Source organism: Tiliqua scincoides, chromosome 1, assembly GCF_035046505.1.
Source record: "Tiliqua scincoides isolate rTilSci1 chromosome 1, rTilSci1.hap2, whole genome shotgun sequence".
NCBI lineage: Eukaryota > Metazoa > Chordata > Lepidosauria > Squamata > Scincidae > Tiliqua > Tiliqua scincoides.
Genome location: NC_089821.1, coordinates 312400623 through 312424566, shown reverse-complemented (window position 1 = coordinate 312424566; position 23944 = coordinate 312400623). Strand labels below are relative to the sequence as shown.

Below are 23944 nucleotides of genomic sequence, written 5' to 3'. Positions count from 1 at the left end.
TGCATGGATTGCCAGGTAATCATCAGCTTCTTGTGCTGCAGAGCAGCATCCCAGGGGTGTCTGACTGGCCACTGTTGGAGACGGACTAGACAGATGCCTGGTCTGCCCCAGCAAGGCTTTCCCAGCACTCAAAATTGCAGCGAAAAGGTCCCTGGTTGGGGGAGGAGGGGGCCAAAATATTTATGATAACGTTGCAGCAGTGTTGACAGAGTGTTTGTGTTTTTGTAGGCTGCTGCAGTTTGTCTTATTTTCTAGGGATGGCTGAACAGCCCTCCGCTCGCCTCACAACCCACTGGGGTTTTGCAAGCATTCCTTGCACGTGTTGTGAATCTACAGATATATTGTATTGGCAAGAAATGCTCCCAAAATGCACAGAGCAGATTTTTAGGCCCTCCTTTCCTACCACTGTCAGTCCTGATCCTCTTTGCCTGTCCAGTTAAAAAGCACAACTGGTGGTTGGAGAAGCTCCCTCCTTCCCACCACCAGCTGCCCTGCCTTGCAACGGCCAGGGGTTTCTCTGCTTCCAGAGGAGGGGCAGGGCTTTCTGTGTGTGTTGGTGCCAGTTACACTCCTGGTGCAGATTTGCAGCATCCAGACTGAGCTGAAATTAGTCCCAACATTTTGAGTTGATCCCTCCCCCCAAGCAGGTGCTATTTGTAGAAAACAGTGTTCTGAATCAATGGCACACATTTGCAGGCACGTGTGATTTTACGCTGATGATCGCAGTGCTGAAAATCACTTCGCACGGAGTCTGGGAACCAGTGGTGAAGCTAGAGGAGTGGTGAAGCTAGACGAGGCGCAAAGCACTAAGTTTTGCAGGCGCCTGAATGCGCTGGGCAGGCAGCCCCTCCTCTCCCCTTCGGAGCCATTCTGGGCGATGGGAGCAAAGTGGAAGTGTTCACGTTGGCTACCTATGCGCTCCATTCTGCATTTGTCTCCATTTTGCTCCCCCTGCCTGGAATGTCTCTGAAGGGAGGGGGAGGGGCCACTTGCACAGCACGTTTAGGTGCCTGCAAAATTTAGTGCTTTGCAGCCCCTCTACCTACATCACTGCTGGGAACATAGCGGAAGGTTTAGAGTTGTGCGAACCTTTCATGGTTGTTGAGGGTTTTGGTGGTACCTACAGTTGGGTATCTTGATGCAAAACAGCCTCCTCTGGGCAGTCATGTTTGATATCTTTAGTAAGTCAAGTTCTTGGTGTCCACCTTGGTACCTCCTCCACACAGAGTTCAAGAAATATCCAGATATAAAATACATAGCCAGATATGTAACTGTCATTTCTGCCTCCTCCTCCCAGGTGCAGAGGGGGTGTGTGGGGTGGAGCTCTACCTCTAGGGAATCTGCTGTTGTCAGTGGTATGCCATCACAGACCAAAGGGTGCACTTCTGGTTTTTGTATTAACACATGATGCATGAAAACAGGAGAGAGGTTGCCCCTCTTTCCCAGGTTGATTCTACCCCTCTCTCTGCCCCACTTCTGAGGAAGCCTGCCAGGCCACCTCCTGTAGTAAACCTGGACAGCGTCTCTGGGGACATCCCAGACCCCAGGCCATCTGTTGGTTGACCAGGGTTCCCAGCATCCCTAGGGATCCTGTCCCCCAGGTGGTTATGAGTCTGACTCATAGGTTCCCCTATGCCATGGGGCTCATGTCAGTTGCGTGTGGCTAGTCAGGTGCTTCTTCTTCCCCATCCCCTTTCTATTCTGCCTTCCTGGCCCTGGTCTGGTTTGCAGTGGCATCACTAGGATTCACGTCACCCAATGTGGGAGGCCTACGCGTCGCATTCCTCCAAACTAGTGATTTTGAAAATAATAATACCATCATGTTTTATATCAATCAATTTCATGCAGAATGCAATGAAACAAACCACATTGAAATATCTGTGTTCTATCAAAAGGTACAGCCAAAAAACCAGTGGGGGCGGGGCGATGGTACATCACCATGCCCACCACCTGGGGTGTTGCCCCGCCTACTTTTTTGTCCTTTTTAGTGGGGGGGGGAGAGGCTGCCTTCTGGAGCATTTTTGTGCTCCAGTTCCATCGAATCGGGACCGTTCTGGTGTCCCCACATTTCCCTTTGCCTGGCCTGATCGCAAGCCAAGGCACATCTGCCTACTCGCGAGTGAGGCTGTTTCGCTTTCCATAGGGCTCAATACATTCGTAGCTGGGAGGGAGGGACCTCTTTCTTGGGTGTTTTTTGGGGGCTGCATTCATTGGATAGGGACCATCCTGGTGTCGTTGGATTCCTCTCAGCCTGCCCTTTCCGACGGACTATGGCAAGTACATCTACCCGCGCGTGAACATGCGATACGGCTCTGTTTCACTTTCCATGGGGCTTCATGCATTTTTTCTTTCCGTTCTTTTGGCCATAACATTTGAAGGAAAGGAGCTATTTCACTCTGGTTTTTTGCATTGCATTCAGCTGGAAATTCCGCATCCAACGGTATAGGGCATGATGGGGCTGCTCCTCAAACCGCAATTTTAGCACGTCATCCCCCCAGTACACATCACCCCCCTTGCGTGTCACCCGGTGCGGCTCGCACCCCCTAGTGACGCCACTGCTGGGTTACCCCTTCTTAGCTTCTCCTGCTGTGACTCTTCACCCTCCTCTCCTTCACCCTTTTTCTGGGTCACAGGCACAGTTCTCTTCCTCTTTGACAACTCTGGATCTCCTTCTGTTCTGGTCTCTGATTTGCTCCTGTTATTGCCCCCACTGTCCTCACACCTCCTTCCTCCTCAACTTCCTCTCCCTGGGTGACCAACCATTCCCAACCATTCCCTTCAAAGGGCAGGAGCTGCTTTCTTTGCCACCCCTCTGTCGGGGGAGGGGAACATGTGCATGCTGTAGCCCACCCAACCAGCAGGACCACTGTGGGGTCTCCTCCCAGGTGCTCACATCTCTCTGGGATTCACGAGAGCCGTGTAGTGTTACAAGAGGAATGTGAGAATCAGCAGCTGACCAAAGGAGGGTTGCACTGCCCCTGCTGCTGTGGATGGCATGACTTGTGCTGACCACCTGAATCCAACAGTGACATCATGTGGGTGCAGAAAAGAAGCACTGATTGTCTTGAGGTTTCTTGCAGGAGCATCTGGGTTTTGAATCGGAGGAAAATGAGGAGAACAAACCAGCTCTAATCATGTTGTAGAACAGTCCAAAGCAACTCCCAGCCCCCTGCTGTTCTCTAGGCCAAGTCAGACTAGTGCGGAGTCATGTTGTTATCGACTTGTGTTCCCATGCCAGATCCCGCATGGTGAGCCTGCCCACCCCAAGGCGAAAGTAGGTGAAGCTGCCTTATATTCTGCATTGCCTTCACTGGCAGCGAGAGATTTGCCCATCTCTTTTTCTGAACAGGAGATGTCAGAATGGAACCCGGGACACAGGCTCTGTCTTCCCTTTATCTTTTGTCACTGTTGGGGCCCTGCTAGCATTGACGAGGATGTGAGGAGGACACATTGGAATGTAAAGGTAGTTGCAGCAACTGTTACCCTGCACATCCCTGATCTTGTCTGATCTTGGAAGCTAAGCAGGGTCAGGCCTGGTTAGTACTTGGATGGGAGACCACTTGGGAATACCAGGTGCTGTAGGCTTATACCATAGTCTTTCGAGACTGAAGGTTGCCAACCAACCTGAAGCATCACTGGACAGGGATAGCAGGGTTACCTTGCAAGATTTCTTGAGTCCCTTGGAACTCTGCTCTTATACCTGTGCTGATTTAATGTCCTTTCCCTTTCCCCATAAAACCTTGGAAACTGGAGTTCTGTGAAGGAGACAGGCAAAGTGTAACAAAGAGTGTCTCATGCCCTCACTGAACAATCATTTCCAGGATGTTCTTTTTGGAGGGAGTTTGGCAGCTGGAGCGCCAGATGTGAAACTGGTCTGAAACTGATATACATGTGTAGCATGGATATCCAGGACTGTACTCTTGGGGGTGGAACTGCAGGAGTTTTCCTTCAGCAGGAACACTCAGTAGCTGCATTGAAACCTTTTAAAAAGATCTTAGCTGATAAGACGCATCAGGCAGGCTGAGCACAAGGAAAACTGAGAAATTTGCTCAAGGAGTGGGCATTAAGAGGACCCAGTCCTATCCACATTTTCAGCATTGATGCAGCCATGTCAGTGGGGCATGCACTGCATCCTGCAGTGGAAGGGCAGTCACAGAGGCCTTCTCAAGGTAAGGGAATGCTTGTTCCCTTACATTGGGGCTGCATTGTGGCTGCATCAGTTCTGGAAAGTTGGATAGGATTGGGTTCTAAGGCTGCAATCCTAGCCACACTTTCCTGGGAGTAAGATCCATTAACTTTAATGGGATTTACTTCTGAGTAAACACACATAGGATTGGGCTCGCAGGACCTGATCCTATTGAGCCTGGCACCGGTACTATGCCAGTGCCGCCGGTCTGACTGTCCTGTTAGTGGGGCAGAGACAGTGGCATTCTCTGCCACCATATCCTAATCCGTCTCCCAGGCTGGGGAAACTAACACGGGCCTCCTAGCTTCTGTTTCCACTCAGTAGCGGGCGCAGATTCAAGGAGATCCATTGGGGCTACCTAACCGCTGCATGGGGTAAGGGAATGTAAGGAGACCCGTTGAATTCAGCAGTTGCCATTTCGGCGCCGCTGCAGCCCTGGGCTCTAGGGAAGCTTAGGATTGGGTTGTTAATGTCTCTAGTGGGCCATCATTTTTCCCAAGGGCTACCTGAGACATGTATATAGCTCATGTTACATTAAGGCTACAATTGTATGCAAATTTACCTGGGAGTAAGTAATCTTGGAATTTAGTTCTGAGTAAACATGCCTAGGTTAGCACACTGGTAAAACTTGTATATTACAGTTGACCCTCAGTAACCACAGGGGGTCAGTTCCTGGACCTACTGTGTATACTGAAATCTGTGGATGATTAAATCTGTGGGGGGATCAATGTTCTGCGGTGTGGAGAGACCACATGCAGCCCCTCCATACCTCAGAAGGGGCCTCTTGAAGGCCTCTTGGAAGCTTCTGTGAGGCGCTTCTGGTTTGACCAAAAACCAAAATTGCCTTTGTGACTCCTCTGGGAACCCTTCTGAGACCTGGGGAGGCCCTGTGCGTCTGGGAGATTGGGTGAGGCGTTCCAGTGCGGGCCGTCACCTGTGCTGACTCAATTGTGCAGGTGCTGAATCGAGGGATAAGGAAGACCCTAAAGATTTTGTGCCGTCTTTTAATTTTTAATCATTGCTTTTAAAATTGTCACTACCCACTCTAAGCATTTGGAATAAAATGAGCTAGATCTATAAATGAAGTACATAAGCTTTACGGTAGAAATAAATGGCAGGAGAAGAAAATGGTCTAATTAAGAAATTTAAAGTTGTGAGAATTGTTTTGTTTTTGTTTCTTCTCTAGTTTTAATGAGACGTGCGTTCCTGTACACAACATCACAACTGTGAATATCCCTTTGGCTTCTATCACTACCTCACTAGGAAAGTTGCCATCTGTGGCAGCCGAAGAGCTCTTCTCCTGTTATTTATTTTATTATTCCCACCCGCCCACCTTCCAGGATTCAGTTGCTTATCATCTAGTCCTGGGTTCATTCCCTTTATTTGCTGGAATTGGGCACTTCCCTGTGTGAAGCCTGCCTGTATTCCTGGCAATTGTGGGAAGCTGAAAGCATTTCTGAAAGATGCTGGGAGGTTGAACAAAAGTTTCTTTTAGCCCATTTGTTTTGCATATCACTTTATTTTCCTGGGTGGGAAGTGGGGGGAGGACCAACCTTAAAATTATCCCTTTGTCAGCCTTGACATGAACAGTTTTTAACTCTGCACTTTTAAATTAAATGGGGAACAAATGCAAGTCTAATAACGCTCAATAATGAGAACCTCCGCGTTTTGCCTTTCCATATTTTTACTCAAGGCGGGTGTCACGATGCAGCCTTTTAAATAAAAAAAGAGGAAATGAGGGAACACAGCATGGTTACAAAAGGGCCATTGTTCAAGCAAGAAAGATCACCCATTTGGAAGCATTAACAGAAGAAATATCAAGAAGATGGGGTTTTAAAATGCTGCTTCTTGCTTCTTGAAGAAGGGGGCCGAATGTCAGAAGTGCGCTGTTTTGCATGCAGATTTGAAGGCCCTTGTCGAGTTCCTAAAATTCTCAGCAGACTGGTGGCAAAAGCTGGACTTTCTGGCAGTCTACTGGATGCCACTGAGTCAGGTGTAATGACTAAAACCAAAACGTTGCTGTGAAAATGGAGAATGAATGAAGACATGGCAGCAAACTGCTATAAATATACCCTGGACTCACCCAATGGTGTAACTAGAGGGGGTGCAAAGCAATAAGTTTTGCAGGGAGCCTCACCACGGCATGCAAGCAACCCGTCCCTCCGAGCAACTTGTGGCATGCAGGCAACCAGAACCAGGGGACAGCCACGTAAGTTGGGTGTTGGGAGAGTTAGGACAAGAAAATATTTCTGTACCCAGCGTGTAATTAGTTTGTGGAACTCTTTGCCACAAGAAGTAGTGACGGCATCCTGCCTGGGTGCCTTTAAGAGGGGATTGGACAGATTTCTGGAGGAAAAGTTCATTACAGGTTACAAGTCATAGTAGGTCTGTGCAAGCTCTTGGTTTTAGAGGCAGGCTGTCTCTAATTGCCAGATGCAGGGGAGGGCACAGGTATGCAGATTGTGTCTGTTGCCTTGTGTGCTCCCTGGGGCATTTGGGGCCACTTTGAGATACAGGAAGCTGGACTAGATGGGCCTTTGGCCTTATGTCCCTTTCAGAACCATTCTGGGCAGGGGGAGCAAAACGGAGGTGAACACCTTAGAATGGAGAGTGACCAAACCTATGAAAGTCTCCATCTCTAGGGAGGGGTTGAGCAGAATGACTTCCTGATGAACCTAAAAACGTAAAAAGGAACCTTACTGGACCAGACCGAAGGTGTGTTGGGCCTAGTATCCTCCTTCCAACAGTGTCTCTAGGACGTCCACAAGCAGGGACAAAGATTGCGGCTGCTCCACTGGTGTTACTCCTGCCACCAGCGTCCACCAGATCCTAACCCTGTTCCCAGTCCCCTTACTTCTCTCTTATTCTCCTCGGACTTGCACCACCAAAACAGCTGGTGCAGGCAGAGCCTCCCCACCAGACTCCTTTGAAAAGCGCTGCCACTGTGAGCGTGTAAGCGCTCACAATCCATGCACAAAAGTGTGTGGGTTGTGAGTACTTGTGAATCTCATAGGACAGTGATGCTTTTTGTAGGCCTCCCCATCCACTGCATGTCCCTGGTGCAGGACCAAGGAGGCCCAATGATGCAAGTGAGGTTTGCCCTGTGTTAAAGGAACCAGAGTTCCTTACATTGAGGAAGTTTTTGGACTGCCCCTCCATAGGATGCCGCATGCACTCCATTGGTGCAGCTGCATCCGCAGGGTAAGAACTGGCCTGTTAGTCTTATTCTTTCCACGAAAGGGACATTCTCAAGCCCCTGACCATGTCAGCTGCCCTTTCCTGTCCCCTCTCCATGCTATACTCGGCATCTTGCCCCACCACTAACCAAACACATTAAGCACAACTGCAGTTTTGCTTAATTTGCATAGTTTATCCAGATTGCTGAATTTGGTCATTTTGATGCTGAATTTGGAGTTTTTCAAGCCCCAGTAGATGCAGGCTTGTGCTGCCAGAGTTGCCTCTTCTGCTTCGCATGTTTGCAGTCAAGCAAGAAAAAAAATGCCTGGTTGTGGGCTCTGTGGCTATTGATGGGTGGATGTGAGAGTCCACTCGGGTTTGCCTAGCACTTGGTGTCTGATATTAAAGACTGAAAGGGAATGTCTCTGTGTTGGGGTGGGGGTGAGAATTTTCTGTAGACAGGGCCAGCTTTAAGTCAATTGGACCAATTGCTCCCAATTGTGCCCCCATGCTAGGGTAAAATATATATATATATTTACTAAATTATTTCACAGTCACTAAAACAGGTGGTTTGTAGCTATTTTTCAAAGGTAATCTACACATTTTGTAGGCTTACACGTATGTAGTGTTATGTTAAAATGTGTTTAGATCCATTTGGTTCTTTAAATCAGATCTTGATTGCTTTCCATTCTACCATAGAGATATAAAAAGTCTATCACACATTTTATTTATATCTCTAAGATTCTGCAGACCTTGGCTGTGCACTTGGACCCAGTTGTTTCCAGTTGGACCTGCAGCCAGCCCTGACTCTAGATGGGAAGTTGGAAAGAGAAACCAAAAATAGACCTGGCCAAGTTGCACCCTTCGCAGTGCACATTCTTCCTCATTAGGAAAGCTAATCAGTAGATAAACAATTGGATTGTTCCTCTTTCTTTCCCCAGAAGCTGGTGATGTTTTTCCTCCCCAGGCTGTCTTTTGGGGGGATCTGTGGCGAGGGGAGAAAATGTTTGAATGCCGTTATTGTAGGGTTGGGTTTAACCCTGTTACAATTCTGGATATTGTGCAATAGGAACCAAGCGGCTTCAGCAGAGAACAGGCCCCTCATTATGTGGGCTGCAGTGCTGTGCATTTCTGAGCAGTTGCTGTGCTCTCCCGGCACAGCCAATGACTCCAGCAAAATTCAGAGAGAGAACTGGTCCTTCATCATTTTTAACTCTTCCCTTGACCTGCTTCCCAAGTGGCATTGCCAAGAGGCACATGGCTGATTCAAGAGCCTTGGTCAATCAGTCAGGGTTGACTTGGAACTGATCAGTTGCCTTCAAATGAATGCAGCTGTTGCAATCCTCTGCTACAGCTGGGATTTCCAATGCTACCTTGAGTCTTATTTCCATTCATTGCTGATTGAACATCCTTCCCTCTTGCTGCAGTGAGCTGTTGCACATTCTCTTCTGTTCCTCTCTCCCTTCCTCTCCCCTTCTCCCTCACATGCTCTTCTGCCTGACTCTCTCTGATGCCTTTGGATGCATTAGGAGTTGGCACACCCTGTGTTGTTGTTCTCTAATTCTGGAATTCTGGTGATCTCCCCCCCCCCCCCAATTCCTTTCTCCTTTTATTTTCTTGACCTGCTGTCCTGGGGATGTGTGTGGAATGTGTTTCTGAAGTGTAGACTTTGGTGTCCTTTTGGATGATGTGTATGCAGGCCTGCAAGGATGCTTATACCCTCTGTCCTGGTGCCACAGGGGCAATACTGTGCAGGCTTGGGTATTTCAGAGATGTTGGAGCAGGTGCAGCTCTTTTGAACATTGCAGGAGACAGAGGACTCCTATTGCTTGCATGAATCTGCGCATGGTTTATCCGTAAAATGTTCGCCTCTGAATCTGCTTTGCTGTCTGGTGCTCACTCCTAACACAGAAGCAAAGAAGAAGGGGATGTCGTGGCCAGTTCTTCCTCCCGCCCTCCCCTGGTTGTGATTTGACTTATTCATTCTTCCAGAAGAGGCACTATCTGCATTCCGAGTTCAAATATGTGCAAAGTATTATTTATGTACTTTTATTTTAAAAATTTATACCCTGCATTTCTCCACAAAGCAAGCTGTTAAAAACAGCATTTGAGAACAGATTGGGGTCTTTCCCAGGCAGTCCTGCCCAAGTGATTGCTAGGGACTGAAGACAAAACAAGTCTGGTCCCCTGGCAGTGGCTGCCGGGGACAGAGATGGACAGGGAGCTCTGCACTCTGAGTGCCATGAGGGGCATGGCATGTCCTTAACAGTCACACCTCAGAAGACAAAGGGGTACAGATTCATTCCTGTGGGCGGGAGGAGAGGAGAGACGGTCCTTCAGTCATTGTCAATTTAAGCTGCTCCTGAAGCTTGCTCATGATTGCGCTTGTATTGGTGGTGCAGGAGAGTGGACATGTGTGAGGCTAATTCCTTGGTCCCTCCAGAATGATACAGTCATGTCGGGCTGTGTGTGAGCCAGTCTTGGATTTTGACTGTGTTATAAATTGTTCTTGTTTTGTTTATTCACTCACTTTTGTCAGCGAGCCAAAAATATCTTTTGGGCCAGCCGGGGGGGGGGGGAAGAGTTTAAATATTAAACAATAAGATGATTTCTTTTTAATGCCTCAAATACTGGAAAAATAAACAGTAAGCCGGTATGCAGAGTGAGCGCTCAGTGGAAACCTCAACACCCATTTGTCAAATTAAAATCTTCCTACCTATTAAAGGGGGGGGGGAAGAGATATTATGGATTGAAAAATGTATGGTATGGTATTTTATACCATATGAAAAGTATTTCCTATGGTATAAAATCTTCTCCCCCACCCTCTCAGGACAAATATAATTTATAGAACAGATATTTCCATAATGAAAATAGAAAAAGGCAAGTATAACCATAATAAACATTATTGCTGCCTGTTTGCTCTGGTCATCCCGTTCCAGTATTCCAAAAAAGATGTTAAATTATGCAAAGCAGTGTCTGAGGATTGCATGTGCCCTCCTCTGCTTCCCTAGGCAGGGAGTTCCACAGGGAGGCACGACTGCAATGATGTGCTGACTGTTCTGTGCTTCTAGGTAAGCCCTCAGTGGGCTGTGGGGCCTGAAGCAGAGACTCTTTCAAAGCTGCAGAGCAACAGAGCAAGGAGAGGTCTGGAGGATGCTCACTCAATTTCAGCCATATTAGAAGGAAGGTTTACAGTGAATTAATAACAGGGTTGAGAGCCCCAAGAGCAGACACTGGAGTTTCCTCCTTGAGCACACCTTTGCAGGGGGAAATCAAGGCAAAAGTCAACTAAATAAATGATGGTCTTGTGGTTCAGGTGTTAGATTCAGACCTTGAAGATTCAAATGCCTGCTTCTCTATGACGTGTCCTGGGTGACCCTGGGTGACCTTGGGTAACTCTCAGCCTCACATACCTCACATTGTCTTGAGAACAAAAGGAAGGAAGGAGGGAGCCAAGTGAACCACCCTGAGCTGCTTGGAGGAAGGATTGGATAAAATGTGAGAAATCAATCAATCAAGAAGATAGCTTTTCTCTATGGTTGCCTGGTGCTTTGGGAAAATATTTTTATTTATTTATTTATCTAGGGATTTGTATCCTGTCTTTCCATCCTTAAAGGGCCTCCAAGGCAGCTGACAGAGTAATTGAAAACAGCCAGTGAAATACAGTAAAACCAGCCAATAAAAAAAAACAGCACTAATTTTCAAATGATGACAAACTGAGGAACAGCAAAAACTAAAGGAGAAACTCTGCTTAAAAAAAAAGCAAACAGAATGGAAGACACAGCATTTTACTGTGCCCCAGAAAAGTGGCAAACAGCGGGTTGAACAGGGCTTAGGGGGCAGGGCAATCTCCAGAACCTGGAGGCCTTTGCTGAGAAGGCCCTGTTTGGAGTTCTTGTGAGATGGCCTTCCAAATGACATGGGCATATGGAGCAGGCGCTCCTATGAGAGATGAAGGCAACCCTGCCCAATTAAGCTGGATTCTCTCTGGTGTTCCTTTTCCAGTTCTCTTGGGGTCCACTCCTATCCCTGACCAGTGTATAGGGTGCAGGACTGCCTGCTCAGCTCCTGCTATATCCTGTGCACTGATCAGTGCCTGGTCAGCCAGGGCAATGAGAACTGGACTTACCTTCCCAGCGGCCGCATGCTTCCCAATGGAATTTCGCAGATCTAGACCATCTCTTTTGCTGGTGTAGCTCTGATAAACCTGCTGGGGGTGTGTCAAGTCCAAGGCAGGGATTTGGATATGGCAGGTGCTGGTGCAGCTGCAATCTGCCCCATCTTACCCTGATCCCTGCCCCTTTCTGCCAGCACAATCCTGGTGCCAGCCTGGTGCCTGGCGCACTGTACAGCCCGAGCGCAACTGATTTACTTTTGTGTTGACATGCATAGGATTGCATGGTTATTGAGGCCCTGTGAGGAGGTCAACCTGAGTCAGGACTGTGCCACTGCAGGTGGAACTCACACCATTCTCTTAATTACCCCACTCCCAAAGGGGGGTAGATGATGGCTAGAGGAGTGAATTGTGTAGTGCCCCAGACCTGGAGTTCTCTGGCTTATCTGGTGTTTGCTGTTAGTAGGAATAGTAATATAACGCTTGTCAACAGAAGTGGTTTACATGACAAAGGATTAGAAGATGGACCAAGGCGTTTGTTATCTGGAAAAAAGACACAGGAGAGACATCCACAAACAGCCACTGGGAGGGTTGCTTGGTTGGGCTGGAAAGGTGCCTCTTGACCCAGTTAAAGGGCTGTCTTCTGGTGCCTGGCAAAGAGCTTTGTATTTGCCCAGGTCTTCCGCTGTATCTATGAGCTGGTTTTAACCTGCTGACCTTGAGTGGTCTTGTGGACTTTTAATGTGTTTTTAATGTGGCTTGTAATGTGCTGTTATTGCTCTGCTGTGTCTGTTTGTCGATGATAGCTGCAACTGTATTTTTAGTGTTTTCATTGTATCTGATGAGTGCCCTCCCTCCCTCCTGGAGCGCGCCTTCTTCCAACTTGCAGCAGTTAGAACTAGTTGTTGACTTGGGCTCTTGGGAAAAGTGGACAGAAAGAATGGTTCAAAATAAATGAATCACGCAAATGATGGGTGCACATCACCTGGGCGTCATGCACCTGCAGCTGAACATGGTGTTCTTCATTCAGAAGCACAGGAGCCAGTGTGAATGAATGCAGATCTCAGTCATGGCTGTGCAATAGCTAAAAGTCCCCTTCCCCCAAGGAGACCTCTGGCAGTTCCGGTGGTGCAGCTGGATGCAGTGGTAGCCATTTTGGTGCCATGCACCTGTTGCTGCTGGCAGCTGTAGGATTAGGCTGCCTGTAACTTATGCTGTCAGAGGGTTATGCTATGTTTGCGATACGTTTTTTCTGCTATACATTTTTCCAAAGCAAGAGTATGGAAGCACAACATGGAAACTGCCTGGCTTGGAAACGGTGGAGACACCCCCCCCACACACACGGAGCATGTTCTGATGATGGCCATGTTTGTGCAGACCAGGGGTATTTGTCTGCTGTCAGAGAACATACATCTGCAATAAATGCATTTCATTTCCCATCCAAAGTTTCCCCTGCCTGAGCTCTTTGCTTGAAGCCTCCCCACTTGGTCATGAGGTGAACTGACTCTCAGCGTCCAGCGGGGGCTGAAGAAAGCAGCACATTCAAAGGCTGTCATTACTTAACAGCAAATGTTAATGACAAGGCCTGGAGTAGTTGGCTCTCTCTCTCTCTCTCTCTGTCTCTCTCTCTCTCTCTCTCATTGATATTTGTGTGGATGGGGTACACAGGCTGAGGAGACTGCAATAGCCACAGAGGAATATGGTCCAGTTTTTGCATTTGGGGATCAAACAGGGATTTGCTGCTAAAGAAGTAGTTTTTTATTTTTATTTTTTTCAATTGATGCATGAAATCCAGCCATTGGCACCTCTCTGCCTTTTTCCGCGTCTACAAAATACAGGGTCCCGTCCTCCTAAGACAGGGCCTATCTCTGGGTCGGAAGGTCCAACAAGCAGTGTGGGCAGATGTAGAGGATAGACATCAGGGCTCAAACCCAGATCAGGACTCCAGGAACATGGGAGGTGGGAAGCAGAGACTTTCAGGACCCTGGACAGATCCCAGGGCAGTACTTCCTGGGCCTGCATTTCTCATTGCTGAGGAGTGCAGAGCCTTAAATCAGCAGTCCTCCGGACAGTGTACAAGTTTCTTTCTCTTCCCAGTTTAACCCCACAACAACCCTGTGAGGTAGGTTATGCTGAAAGAGATTGGGTTTGGCCCAGTCTCCGTGAGTCACTGAGTAGGGATTTGATCCTAGGTGCCCTCAGTCCTGGTCTGACTCCCTAATGGCTGAAGCACAGGAGGCAGAGCCCCTGCACTTTCCCAGGAGGCAAGACAAATCTGACATTTTATTAAAACAATGTCAGGTCATTTTAAAAGTGTCATTTGAAAGGAAAATGCAAGTGGCTGGTAATAAATGGGCTGCGCTGTATGTTAACCTCCTCTGCTTTCAGTAACCTTTTTGGAGACAAGAAAATGCTTTTAAAACCAAATTTAAATAGCCTGTCCTCAAATATTCATAAAACAGGAAGTTTTGAACAGTTTTAAAAGTTCAGGAGGAGGGAAAAGAGTGAATCACCTCAAATATTCATCCAGGCGTTTGCAACACCTGCAGAGATGGATATCTTGCATTACTCACTTGCAGGTGCCGGGGTGTGTGTGTGTGTGTGTGGCTCCCAAGTCTTCTATTCAGAGTTTGATTGAAAAGTGACACTAACCCCTTATCCTGGGGAAAGCAGCAGCCATGGCAACAGATCTCCTTGTACATGCACTTGCTAAATAGCCAGTGCAAGTCCAGGTGGCTCAATTTCGGTGGATCTGGCCTGGGAAATGGGATAGGATCCAGCATGCACTGCTGCCACTGTTCCCACTGCCCTCCCTTGATCTTTTGACATGTGGGTGATGTATTCCTGAAATCTTTCTAGGTGCAAGAGAGGTTGGTTGTACTAGTGCCACAGAAGTAGTTGCATCTGGAGTAAGGTTTTTGATCTGTATAATGTTTGGCCCCTTTTCACTGGGGGTTTACTTCACTGGAGCCCCTCCCAGTTTGCTCATGATGCACCAGCTCAGGTTGTCTACCCCTTTCTCTTTCTCAGAATGTTGCTCCATCGTGGTGTAGCATTGCTTTCAGGGGCATGGAGGTTGGGGGAGAGGAGATAGCAGTTGCCTCAGAAAGCTGGCTCCCAGGAGTCTCCACTGTTCCCCACGACACCCCCCAGATTGTCATAATGTAGCATCATTCTGAGCTTTTGTGGAGAAAAAGCAAATGCTAGAGCACAGCCAGTAGGAGCTGGTGAAGTCCACCCTCCCACCACTGAAGGTCATGCCTCCCAACATGCAACAGAAGTTAGGTGGTTCCCCCACCCTCCCAAAGCTGAGAAACTTGAAACTTGAGGTTCAGCCCAGCCCAACCCCACCTGCACCTGGAGATTCCAAGTGCCCTCCCTTTAGGCGACAGTTATACAGAGGTAGCTATACACCTGATTCTACTGGTGTAATGGTAGTGCTGCTGTGTCTGGGTGAATGCCCTACTTTCTCTCTTTCCTCTGGCCTTAAGGAGGCATAAAACAAACCTGTGTAGAAACTGGTGTGGCCTAGTGGTCAAGAGCTGGAGTTGTGAACCAGGTTTGCGTCTTGTCGTGAATTCATCAGGTCACCCTAGACAAGTCTCAGTTCTGCAACTGCAGTCTGAGAATAGTAATACTTGCCTTACTGGTTGTTGTCAGAATTCCACCAACAGGGCCTAGGAGAGGGGGGTAAAGGGGGTAATTTGTACCCAGGCCCAGGGTCTAAAGGGGGGGGCAGAAAATTCCTGGGATCTGACATTTTCCTATCTACTCAGACTTGTTGCCCGTAAGGGATGCTGGGGACACTACTGATGTCACTTGGGTGGGTAGACCTGAGCTCCTAAAACTTTTCCAGCTGTCTCTACCCCTCCCCTCTCTGTGCTTTGTCCCTCCCCACTCCTGTTCTACTTGCCCGTCACCACCCTCCCCTGCTCTGTTTCACACCTCCCCCTTTGCAAAGGGGCTCAAAAGAAACTTTGTACCCCCTGATAAAGTTCATCTCAGAAGCCCTGTCCACCAAGATGTAATACATGCAAAGTGTTTCATACCCTCAAATGTTTTGTTCTACCCAAATGTGAAGTAGTACTGTTCTCACCCAATTGTGACTGTCCTGTTGGTGCCATTGGGAGGCATCTCTGGCAGGCTTCTCTAGACTTCCTCCTTTGGGAGTAAGGGACACTTGGCCAGACAGACAGACAGACAGACACACACACACACACACACACACACTGGGTGAAGCCAGGCATAGATCATGGCTTCTCCTCCTGACCTGCTCTTCAGTGTTTGTCTCCGCATTCTGCTGCTCATCAGACATATGTGAATGTCTGATGTCAGATGCTATTTATCCTGCACTGTGTACATGGAAACATGATATGCATCTAACATGCATTAATTAATTAATTAGATTTGTATTCTGCCTTTCTCCCCAAAGGGCACCCAATGCGGCTAACCATCAAGTTAAAATACAAACAAACAAGGATACAAATAAGCATTAAAAATACAAAACACTTAAAAACAATTAAAACAAGATAAAATATATAGCAGCAGATTAAAAGCACACAGTAAAAGACATAATTTATAAATTTATAAAAACAGCCCTTATAGCACCTCGAAGGCTTTCCTGAATAAAAAAAGTCTTCAGGCCCTGCTGGAACGTTAATAATGAGGAAGCTGCTCTCAATTCAAAGGGGAGGGAATTCCATAGTGCAGGTGCCACCACTGAAAAAGCCCTGTTTCTGGCTGCCATTCCCTTCACCACTCTCAATGACGGCACAACCAACAGGGCCCCTTCTGATGACCTTAGAGAATGGACCGGATTATACAGAAGAAGGCAGTCTCTCAAATACGCTGGTCCCAAGCCGTTTAGGGCTTTAAAGGTCATAACCAGCACCTTGAATTCAGCCTGGAATCGAATGGGCAGCCAGTGCAGTTGCTGGAGTAGCAGCGTGACAGATTCAAACCGCCGGCCCCCAGCAACTACCCGAGCCGCCGCATTCTGCATTAGCTGTAGCTTCTGGACCGTCTTCAGGGGCAGCCCCACGTAGAGCGCATTACAATAATCTAATCTTGATGTCATCTGGCATGGACCACCGTGGCCAGATCCACCCGAGACAGGTATGGCCGTAGCTGGCGCACCAGCTGAAGCTGGGCACAGGCCCTCCTGGCCACAGCTGACACCTGGACATCCAGGAGGAGCTGCGAGTCCTGGAGAACCCCAAAGCTGCAAATCTGTTCTTTCATGGGGAGTGCAACCCCATTCAGAGCAGGGCGATCATCCAGTACCCGTATCGTGGATTTCTGCACCAGGAGGACCTCTGTCTTGTCCGGATTTAATCTCAGCTTGTTCGCCCTCATCCAGATCCCAACTGCCTCCAGGCAATGCTCCAGGACAGAGACAGCCACCAGCCATTTGCATCCACTAATCTATTGCACAATTACTGTACCATGTTTGCCATTGTGAGGTATAAACATTCTTCATATTGAGAGCACCCTGTCTTGATGAGAAACAGGAGTCTCCATAATTAACCCAGATGTGCATGTAATACACACAGCTTAATCTGTGCTAAACCACACTAAACCTCAACATAGTTACTTGTGCCAGATTAGCAGGTCCCCCTCCAAGCAGAGATTAATGCTGTTAAGTGTAGCCGAAAGCAGGAGATAGTCACTGAAGTGTCTCATGTTGGTTAGATGGTGGGACATCGGACAGGTCACAAAGACCCCTAATGGGCATTGGAAGTCTGCAGCTGGGCTGTTTGGAAGAGAGACCTCCTTGCACCCTGCAGGAATTTCCACCTCTGTGTTTTGTAGGTTTCCCTTGAAAACCAATTTTGGTGGAGAGCTCCTGTGTTTAGAGGAGGGCAACTATCATTGCTTCGGGGTTGACCCTGTCCAACCCCTTTGCTCTTTAGGTCCTGTCAGATGTGATATACGTTCAATGCAAAGGCATCTGCAAAACTTCGGTTCCCTCTTACGGTCACCGTTTTCCATTGTTATCTCTTTTCAGCCTTATCCTGTAAAGCTAAATACAATTCAAAGTGAAAATCCACTCATATGCTCATTTCAACCAGTACAATGATTATAACATGTCATTCATGGTAGCAATTATAGAAGGTGAGCATATTTTTTCAGTTGTGACAGTATCTTATTTTGCTTTCAATATTTAGCATACGTTATTTGATCTGCGCTTTTTGGCAATTTGTCAACCGAACTAGATAAGGATCCATTTGGATTTCACCCACTTTTCAATGCATTTGGCTTAAATAACTTCTCACACCTTTCTTTCTTTCTTTCTTTCTTTCTTTCTTTCTTTCTTTCTTTCTTTCTTTCTTTCTTTCTTTCTTTCTTTCTTTCTTTCTTTCTTTCTTTCTTTCTGCCCGCCCATTTTTGTCCTGCCCTTCCTTCAAGGAGCTCAGGGTGGTGTACCTTGTGAAGTAGGTGAGGCTGAGAGATAGTGACTGGCAAAAGGTCACCCAGGAAGCTTCATGGCTGAGTGGGGTTTTGAGCCTGGATCTTCCAAGCTTAGGTCCCAAACCACCATTCTGGCGTCCCAGGACCACTTCAGCGAGGCTTCAGGGCTGCTCTCACTGCATATTTATTCTGCTGCTGATGTTAGCTGTTGGCAACCTTCAGTCTCGAAAGTCTCTGGTATCGCACTCTGAAAGGTGGTTCTGGAACAGCATCTAGTGTGGCTGAAAAGGCCAATTTGGGAGTGACAATCCCTTCTAGCTGATGTTAACTCTTCTCTTAAACCCAGATGAAATGTACAGCTTTAGCATGGGAAGGCACATCTGTGGGTCACTTGTTTCCGGTGTGGGTCCATTGGTTTCAACTCGTGGGATTTGCAACCGCATGTTCACTCCACTCCAGAGCTTTCTTCCTGGCAAGAGCCCTGCCAGTCCCATACTGTAAGTGGAGAAGCTGTAGTTTGCAAGGAGAATCACGAGCTTACTTTGCTGTGATTTGGTTGCAATTCTCTGCTGCCTTTTCTATGAGTCAGCCCACTGAACACAATGGGACACTTCTGAGTAGACACATATAGGGTAATATCAACTGATGACACCCTCGCTCTCCAATGGGAAGAGGCTCAAAGTGTTGTTGACTTCTTTGCCTTTCCCCCTGACCTCATGCAGCTAAAGCAAAAGCTCGTATAAGCCACATTTGCCACATTTGTATAAGCCACATTTGCTGGTGTCTCCCCAGGCAAGGGGGAGAGATGGCTGTCCTTTAAAACCAACAAGGAGAGGAGGAGCTTGCATTCGGAAGGCTGATTGGGCAAAGACTGATGAAGGGCCAGAGCATGTCAGGTCTCTCGTGTAATTGCCACCCGTTACCCATAAGTGTCTTTTGATGCCTTCTTCTCTCTTTGTGACCTTTCCATCTTTTGTGTAATTGAGACTCTTGGATATCTCTTTCTGTGAATTAGCCTTGGAAGCCAACCTTTATCTTGGATGGGTTTCTCCAGTGTAACCTTCATCTTTCATACCCCAGCCAGGCACACACAGGCTCTGCTGATATATGAACAGCACTTGCTGGTTACTCCAGAAGGTCACAGGGTTGGAGGAACGACAGGATTAGTGAAATAATTCATCTGGCTCTTGGACTGAGCTTGGAGTTTCAGGTATACTAACTCTTACAAGAGGATAAATCTATTAGCAGGTGAAATGGTGGAGTACACCATTGGGGCTTGGCGAATTACAGGGTGTCATAAAACATGACACCAGCCCCTAATTGCCCTTCCTGGCATAAGTGAGGGAGAAGGATTTTTGTTCTCTTGCCTAGTTCTTACTGACTTATCCCTCCCCCCAATCCTGGAAATCTTATTCATACTCCATCCTACTGTCTTATATTACAGCACAGATTTAAGCCTCCCATGTTAAGCAATGGGAGCAGAAAAGTGAGCTTTGGACTCTCGTGGTATATGCGAATATATCCCATTACTGTCCAAAGCTGCAGAGGAAGTGGATGAAAATGTGATTAATTTCTGCGGGAAATTGCTGTAATTTCTGGGAGATGCGCTTGGTAAATATTGAATCCAGTTGATTTGAACACACCCCAGATCAGAAGGGCAGGTTCCAGAGTGTGAGGAATATTCTTCAGTGCCTTATTCGTCCTCCCCCCATCTGTATACTTAGCTGATATAAAAATGGTCAACACTCTTGTAGCACCTCAAAGGCCTAGAGATTTGTGCTGTGGAGACCTGCAGCGTCCTTACCCACCTACTCTGTTTCTCATCACACCCTTCTCCCCAGAAGTCTCTGGAAATGTACCACCTTCCAGGAATGAATTTTGGCACAGGCATTACCTACAGCCCAGTCCTCCGCCCCGCTTCCACAAGATACAGCAGCACTGAAATAGCCGCTGCTGCATCCTGTGGGACCTGGGCAGCCTCCCTTACCTCTCCTCAGGGTAAGGGAGTGTTTGTTCCCTTACTCCATGTTGGCAGCAGTGGGTCTTCTCAGGGGCCCATGTTGGGCTTTCAGGCGCAGGTGGGGGCATGTGATTCAGTTGCAGACTCTTCATCCCCACCTCCATCCCAGCCCCGATCCTCCTCTTGATCAACCTTCCCTCCTCCCAGCTCCACCCCGAAAAGCATCTCCGCCAACCAGAAGGAGCACTTACTGGCCCCTCCAGTCTGGTGCCTTCCTGGTGCTGAGGCTCAACGGCGACTGGTGCTGGCCTCTCTGTCAGTGCAGAGAGTCTCTCACCAGCAGGAAAGTGCTGTATGGCACTTTTATGACACCCAGTGATGATGGTGCGAGCATCCCACTGGCACTAGGCTCAGTAGGCTCGGGCCCTTCCTAATGTACCCAGAGTTTGGAATTTGGGGGATTCAGAGTACAAGTTTCTACGCTTTGGAATGTTTGCAGTCATAGCAGTTGAGCTGAAACCTCCCTGAAGCTCAGGCTCAGTTTGTAATTAGCTCAGCCCTTTCAGGCTTAATGAAGACCACAGCAGAAGCCACTGTAGCCAGGTACGTTTTCAGAAGCGAGAAAGGTGGCGAGGGCTGCGGGAGCTGAGAGGAACACGATGAGACCTGGAGCTCAGAATGGGACTGAGCTTAAAGAGAAGAGGCTTGGTTTTGACCCACCACTTTGCATTCTGCTGACATGAGACAGTGCAATTCCAAGTCAAGCCTCTCCAAAGTCACCCATCACTACTTGAACCGACTGCGGAACTCATTAAGGGATTGGTTTGGAAACAGATACAGCCATTCCTTAGCATTTACACTGTCAAAGGTGTAAAGTTTTATCTTGCATTTTATTAAGACTTTGCAGTTGTTTAGTGCCGACCAGAATTCAAGCCACTTTATAGCCAGTTGCCTCCTCTCCTGCGCTCTGAGGCCCACTGAGCCTCAGTGGTTGTGAATGGCTACGGATGGGGGAAAATAGACCACCGCCACTACTGTCCAGCTTTACTGCCTGGACTGCCTGTTGCTTCCTTGTAGCCTGGCATGGCCTGCAGGATGGGTGGACTCCACAGTTAACAGCATGGGGTAAAGGCGCAAAGAGGCAAGAGGCAGTGATGTGTATAATGTCCTCATCTGGTTTGACTCTGAACAGTGGCATAGCTAGAGGGGGTGCAAAGCACTAAGTTCTGTAAGGACCCTCATTGCAACAGAAGCAAATGCCAGAGAAGATCCATAGAGGAGGCAAATGCTCCAGAGGGGAGTGAAGTGACCTTTTGCACGCTGTGATGAGGTTCCCTGCAGAACTTGGTGCTTTGTACCCCCTCTAGAGAGTCCGGTCCAACAAGAAGCTGACAGAACATACCAAGATCCGGGTCTACAGAGCTTGCGTCTGTAGTACACTTCTGTACTTCAGTGAGTCATGGACTCTTCGCTCACAACAGGAGAGGAAACTGAATGCTTTCCACATGCGCTGCCTCCGACGCATTCTCGGCATCACCTGGCAGGACAAAGTTCCTAACAACACAGTCCTGGAACATGCTGGAATCCCTAGCATGTATGCACTGCTGATACAGAGACGCCTGCGTTGGCTCAGTCATGTTGTGAGAATGGATGATGGCCGGATCCCAAAGGATCTCCTCTATGGAGAACTCGTGCAAGGAAAGCGCCCTACAGGTAGACCACAGCTGCAATACAAGGACATCTGCAAGAGGGATCTGAAGGCCTTAGGAGTGGACCTCAACAAGTAGGAAACCCTGGCCTCTGAGCGGCCCGCTTGGAGGCAGGCTGTGCAGCATGGCCTTTCCCAGTTTGAAGAGACACTTTGCCAACAGTCTGAGGCAAAGAGGCAAAGAAGGAAGGCCCATAGCCAGGGAGACAGACCAGGGACAGACTGCACTTGCTCCCGGTGTGGAAGGGATTGTCACTCCCGAATTGGCCTTTTCAGCCACACTAGATGCTGTGCCAGAACCACCTTTCAGAGCGCGATACCAGAGTCTTTCGAGACTGAAGGTTGCCAACAACAAGATAGATATGCCACTGCTCAGGGCCAAACCAGATGAGGATGTTAACCCCTTCTAGCTATGCCACTGACTCTGAGATCCCTGCAACTGGTGAAGTCGGGGAATCCGAGCCTTTCTGTTGTACCTTAGATTAAAGCCATAAGTTCTTCCCTCTTTTTCCAGGTTGCCTGTTCAAAGATGTGTCAGCTAGAGATATTGTCGTGGTCTAATCTCGTTGTGGGGAATGAAGAAGACACTAGTGCTGATTTTGTCCCTCCCCAAGTGCTCTATTTCTAGCAGGGAATGTGCCTTTCCAGCTTATGGATCTGTAATTGCCTCCATCACTATAGGAATCAGTGGGCTTTATATCACTTTCAGTGTTCATTTTCCAAGAGCAAGGATCTCAGGGCAATGGAAGTTGTGCTCTAGGCAAGGCTTAAAACTCAAATGCTTCCTTGTGCATGGAGTAATGTGTCTTTCATTGCTCCCTCTCCCTTCCACAGGGGTGACACCACCCAGCCACCCAGTTGAAGAAACTGTCTTCTTCTTCAAGAGGTGGCAGAGAAACTGTCTGGAATGGCAATCCACAAATGCTAGTGATTACATTGAATCCCAGAGATCTCCTGCAGCATCCTAGAAGGTGTTGGGTGAGGTCCTCGGGCCATGCAAGGCAGCGGTCAGTGCTGTGCTGGGAGGTGCATTTTGTTTCCCAGACCTTTGTATAGCAGAAAGGCTTGTGAGCCTGGGAACAGGCCACTGAACTGTGTACCTCCATAGGACCCTGCAGGAACCCTTTGAGCAACTACAGAAGTCCTGCTCTTGGGCCTGCCTTTAACAGATACTTGTTTGGCAGCTGCGAAAGTAGGGACCTGTCGGTAGTGGCATTGCCTGAGCTGACCCCCCTTCCGCGCATGCTGCTGGGCAATGCAGTCCTAGTATTGGCAACCTTCAGTCCCGAAAGACTCTGGTATCGCGCTCTGAAAGGTGGTTCTGGCACAGCGTCTAGTGTGGCTGAAAAGGCCGATTTGGGAGTGACAATCCCTTCCACACCGGGAGCAAGTGCAGTCTGTCCCTGGTCTGTCTCCCTGGCTATGGGCCTTCCTTCTTTGCCTCTTAGCCTCAGACTGTTGGCAAAGTGTCTCTTCAAACTGGGAAAGGCCATGTTGCACAGCCTGCCTCCAAGCAGGCCGCTCAGAGGCCAGGGTTTCCCACCTGTTGAGGTCCACTCCTAAGGCCTTCAGATCCCTCTTGCAGATGTCCTTGTATTGCAGCTGTGGTCTACCTGTAGGGTGCTTTCCCTGCACGAGTTCTCCATAGAGGAGATCCTTTGGGATCCAGGCAGGAGGTCTGGTCTAGAGGGTAGAGCCTCCATTTGCCTGAAGATTAACATCCACAAGGTCGCCAGTTCGAGGCCACCGGCACCGTGCGACCTTGAAGCAGCTGGCAAGCTGCAGCTGAGCTGTTCCATCTGTTCGGAGCGTGGGAGGATGGAGGCCAGAATGTTAAACCAGATCGTAGTGTAACACCTTGAATGTAGTGGTTCTTGAAAGAAAGAACCTTCTTTCAATTTGTAAAAATCCCTGCGTGGATTTAATAAGCCTGCCTATGTAAACCGCCTTGAATAAAGTCTTGAATAAAGACCAAGAAAGGCGGTATATAAATACTGTATATTATTATTATTATTATCATCCATTCTCACGACATGACTGAGCCAACGCAGGCGTCTCTGTTTCAGCAGTGCATACATGCTAGGGATTCCAGCACGTTCCAGGACTGTGTTGTTAGGAACTTTGTCCTGCCAGGTGATGCCGAGAATGCGTCGGAGGCAGCGCATGTGGAAAGCGCTCAGTTTCCTCTCCTGTTGTGAGCGAAGAGTCCATGACTCGCTGCAGTACAGAAGTGTACTCAGGACGAAAGCTCTGTAGACCTGGATCTTGGTATGTTCCGTCAGCTTCTTATTGGACCAGACTTAACAAACCATCTGGGTGGATACAGTTCAGAAATAGGTTTTAAGAAAATTGGGGCATTGTGATGCATCTCTCCCATTTCAAAAACAG

At 48.2% G+C, this 23944-nt stretch overlaps 1 protein-coding gene and 1 pseudogene across 1 annotated transcript in view; both read left to right on the top strand.

Annotated features, from left to right (window-relative positions):
* The window catches only part of MDGA2 (MAM domain containing glycosylphosphatidylinositol anchor 2), a 385901-nt gene that overhangs the window by 6947 nt on the left and 355010 nt on the right, over positions 1-23944 (top strand).
* On the top strand, positions 3466-3585 carry LOC136637812 (5S ribosomal RNA; annotated as a pseudogene).